The sequence below is a fragment of the Salmo salar genome, chromosome ssa06 (genome assembly GCF_905237065.1).
Source record: "Salmo salar chromosome ssa06, Ssal_v3.1, whole genome shotgun sequence".
NCBI lineage: Eukaryota > Metazoa > Chordata > Actinopteri > Salmoniformes > Salmonidae > Salmo > Salmo salar.
Window position 1 is genome coordinate 39,020,356 of NC_059447.1, and position 4,877 is coordinate 39,025,232.

Consider the following 4,877-nt stretch of genomic DNA (forward strand, 5'->3'; position numbering starts at 1 on the left):
CATCCATGCGTATAATATAAACATTGCATTATTGTACCCAAGGGTTTGTCTCCTGATAATTCAGAGAGGAAGACAAATTAAAGCATAGCTGAAACCCAGATATATTCCTCTGTATTGCATCACTTTGTATTGTTCCATGTGTTCAGAAAAATCGTCAACATTTGAGACATAATTGAACAAAGGGATTCAAAAGGAAATCCTTCTTATGTACAGTATATGTCCCTGTTTTAGGAGCTAACTACCACCATGATGTAATGATGTCAGGTTAATGTGTAACGTAGAGGGTATGATAGGGTTGGGATTACCACCCTGAACATTGTATCTGATGTCCTGACCTCCTTACTCATGCTATGCTCTAGCTCTGCTACATGCAATGATAGGATATTTGACCATTTAACTGTTTGTTGATCTCAAAGTGATTATATTACAAGCACCAAAAGGCAACATTTTTCCAATTATACTTATGAGAATAATGTGTAATATTGTTATGTGAAGTTATGTGAATACTTATAAAGGAAGTGACATCATTAGTTACAAGTGGAGATAGTTGGATGGCATGGTGTCAATAGGAAAGAGAGAGCAAGTGCTTGGTTAATGAATGTGTTTTGTTTGGTTAGATAATAATACACTGCAGTGGATGACATCGTTGTACACTATGGGATCTATTTTGACAAACTAACCTCTAACATAAATCTAAGCGCACTCAAGTTGTGGGTGTGTCAGAAATATTTTTGATATTTTGACAGTGGGAATTATGGGCGCAAGTTCTAGGTGTTATGAGGGCTTGACCACTCACTGGCCAATGAAAAACTGCTCCGAAGCTTTTTGTGGTTGCTTTAAATTGTGTATTTATGGTGTTTGGTGTTCTGTTGTCATAAACTCCGGCGGGAGAAAATGGATGTTCGTCCTATCCGTGAAAGATAGGGCTACTAGTTTATTAAATAACAGAGTATACATAACATACAGTAGTAACCCTATAATAGTCCTAGTTATAACAAATGTTTATGTATCCAAATTTTCATATGCCTTTTAAAAGAGGTCATGTCCTTCAACATGGGAATGTTGCGTTCAAATTTCGGTAGCCTATAGCCCAAATTGTATTGCATAACCGAACAATAGACATTGCCTACCAAACGTTATAATAAGATGAGCCTACCTTCGCAGTGATATGGCCTGTATGGTGACTTTGCCATGTGAAGAATTTTACAGGTAAACAAACAAACAAACAAACAGTCAAATATTAGTCTCCCTATAGGCAGAGGGGTGGGTTGCCTTCCACAATGTATCCACCTAGGGTCGGGGTTACCAGACTATGCAAATATTAATACAATAGCGGATTCAGCACCACGGACAACAATCAGAATTCCTGCAATTTGACATCAGCAGAGGGCAGTGGAAGATTAATTTTTCAACAAAATGATAAACGAGAAACAAGCAGACTTTTTAACAACTTCATGTTTTTAAATAGGCTTCCTACACATAACTACTTGATGTTTCTAAATAGGCTTACTGACATCTTTCATTCAATGGGCATCACACGTGTCTAAAGTTTTTTACAGGAGCTGGACATAAATATCATCCAAAAACTGCTCCCAAAAGTGATATTTTAATATAACATTGGTGATATGCTATTCTATTGATTAGGATACTGGGTGCCCCCGCAGGCTAAATCCATGCCATAGACAACAGCCATACTGCTAAGACCAGCTTTTGGTCTGTCTTTAATATCCCCGCAGCGCTGCCTGAAATTGGCACTTTAGCGCACGTTTTTAAGGACACACCTCAAATATTTCCACCCCTCCCACCTCAGCGTAAGCGAGCTGATATAAGACAGGTAAATTGCCGACTCTGGCTCAATTGTTTGAAAAGATCAGAGCGCCTGCGTTGAAATTGCAAAAATATTGTGCATTTGAGAATTGCGCTGGGTTAACGGCAGCCGAAAATAGAGCCCTACACCTTTACGAAGCTGTCATCGTGACATGTGCTGTGTCACGTACCATTCTGTTCCTTAGCTGGGTTTATGGTCTGGGATGCCCTTGAAAGCTAGTTAATACCACTTGAGACAGACTGTGACATGGTCTCATGATTTTAAAGGTCAAGGAGAGACCGTTAAACTCCCTAAGTATATGGTAATGGTGGTACGTAAAAATCTCTTGCCACCCCAAACGTTATGTGTACCCCATCTTTATTTTTGTTACTGTACTGTGCTTTCCTTTGAATATTAACTGTATATTCCAACCAAACCTTGAAAGGCAGATGACAAGATTTGCCATACCTGGAAAGCAAATGTGATTTCGTATAACACAATGGTTTGTTGGACCTTCACTGTACCTTTGCTGCTGAGGAATTGGCATTAGTCAGAAAGTTAGACTGATGCCGGTTATACTTGTGATTACAAACTCAGTGGAGTTTTCCTTATTCAAACTTGTTCTGACGGCAGCTCTGCCTTGAGGGCAGGACAGAAGACAGCCCTTACTGTCAATAACACACCCACCCCTCACTAGCTTGTCAGCTGCCTTGTAGAGGGGGCAGGTACTAGCAGCCTGCACCTGTCATGTCATTTGTCAATCAGTCCCAAGGCCAATCAACAGGTAGCTGATTGGCATCTAGAGCTGCCAGTCGCAATCCCTACACATCATAGTAGAGGAAAACTGCCAAACACAGCTGTCAAATTATTCTAATAGTTTGCTCTATGGGGGGGAACATGATGTCCATACGTTATGTGCAGACATCGATATAATGTAAAATGAACGTGGCCACAAGCCAAATAAAATTCATGTAAAGGGTTAACGATTATTTGAAGGCAGCGTCAATGGCTTTATGTAATACTTTATGCAAGACTGACCAGAATTGCAAAGGTAGTTCCTCTATCTGTGTAAATCGTATCCATTCGCTTGGCATTACGCCCAAACTTCTCCGTTTTTTTCTCTTGCTGGTGAGCTGGTGTTGAGCTGAATTGGTATTCCCTGGAATCCCGGAGGCCTGGGGTTTGTTCGCCGTGGGGGGCCCAGCGATCAAAGCCAGGGCCCAGGAAGAGGGCTGTGTGTGCAGCTGCTGATGGCATCTGATGGGATATCTGCTCTGCCCGTTTCCACTCAATTGGGGAACACTGCTACAGACCTTGTGCTATTATTCACCAGGTTATGTTAATGTTGAAATAGACCCTTATCTGGATGTCAGTGCTACATAGTTGAGAAATATTGAAATAAACAGTCTTGAGTTAAAAAGGGGTAGGGGGCTTCTGCACAGCAGTACGTCTCCTTCAAGGTGCTGTTTCTGGCAGGTTTTAGATATTATTTTGAGATGCTGGTTTATTCTCTAAATAATGGCATAAATGCATTTGATGTTTATGCATTTCTTCAATTTCTATTTGAGTGAGGTGTCAAAACTTTTAAAAATGAAAGCACAAGTAAAATGTTCATTGGCATTTCACATCCTTAGAGCATTGTTGTCAAATTGAAAATATTTTATATTTGGTGATAATGCAACCAAATGTTTTCTTGTTCCTCTGTTTCAGAACCGAATGGATAAAAAATACATCCTGGTATGGCAAGATTCTCCATGGGCAGGCACCTTCATTTTGCTAGTATTGAGAGAGATGTCTTTACCGGCACCTGATTTATTCAATGAGATTGCAATGGGAGCCTCAGCAAATGGGTGTCAAATTGGAGGAGAGAAATCCATTAAACAATGGAGTAACGTTTTACTAAAGGTAAGGCATGTTGCTTTACATAATTAAGAAATATCTTCTTATTTCATTTCAGAACTTGTGGCATTTTTCAATATCGAGCCTATTCATTATGTTATGTCTTCAGTCACATGGGCCTGCAGCCTAAGACCTGAGCTCCTATTTATAATGAGACACAGATGTCAGGCAGATACAGTATGCCTGTGAGCAGTGCTGCATGTCCTCCTCTCTTCATCATCATCATATAGAATAGCCCATGGTTAGGTGTGGTCTTTCAAATGGTTTTCTTCATCGAGAGAATAGAGCATTCTATTACTAGCGCACCAATCTGCTGCTGTTTCTGTATCTCTTCTGAACATATTTCTTGGAAATGTTATACACACCGCACACTTCTTGCTGTGCAGTCATATGTAGACACTCCAGATAATAAATGCTTATACCATGGCAATGTTTGAATACTCATTTCTGATTGGCTTGAAGGGCATTCTAGAGTGCATTATTTCCCTATGGCGCACGGTAGAATTTTGGAAACAAAAGTGAATTGAAAACATCAATGGCATTGTTGAATTTGATTTTCATAATAGAAAGCTAGGACTGATGGTTTGGTTAGCGAAACTAGAAATACTGTTTGGTTACCATCTAGTAAACTTGCTAGCTACTTCAGTGGAATTTAAACACATTTCTAGCAGCAAATTAACACGTCTAGCGGCAAATGTGTTAAATTACAGCCATGGTATAAAAGGGACAATCGACTCGTTGCTCTCTGCGTTCTCTGGAAAATAATGCAACTCCGTGGAAGGTCAGTTCCACTCCGCTAGTGTGTCGTTCATTAGTTTCCATAGAATGCATAGCCTCTTATCCCTTACATAATGACTACATGTACATGTGTCATAGAGGAGGTGTGATTAGTGCAGGGGCACTGCACTCCAAGTCACTCTATGTTGACAGACAATTCCTCTAGTCAGCCATTCTGTGTCATATGAGACCTCTGGCATGCCGTGTGCCCTTGTGGCTACAACGGTTGAATAATAGTGCACTTGAATTCAACTGCAAGGACTTCGTCAGGAAATGTTCACAGAGGCAATTCTCTATAGGAGAGAGAAAGTTCTGACTTAAAGAACTGTATGTCGCTGTAGTTTACAACTTGTCCTCATTGTTTATGGCTGATTCCAGCATTATGGAAATGACA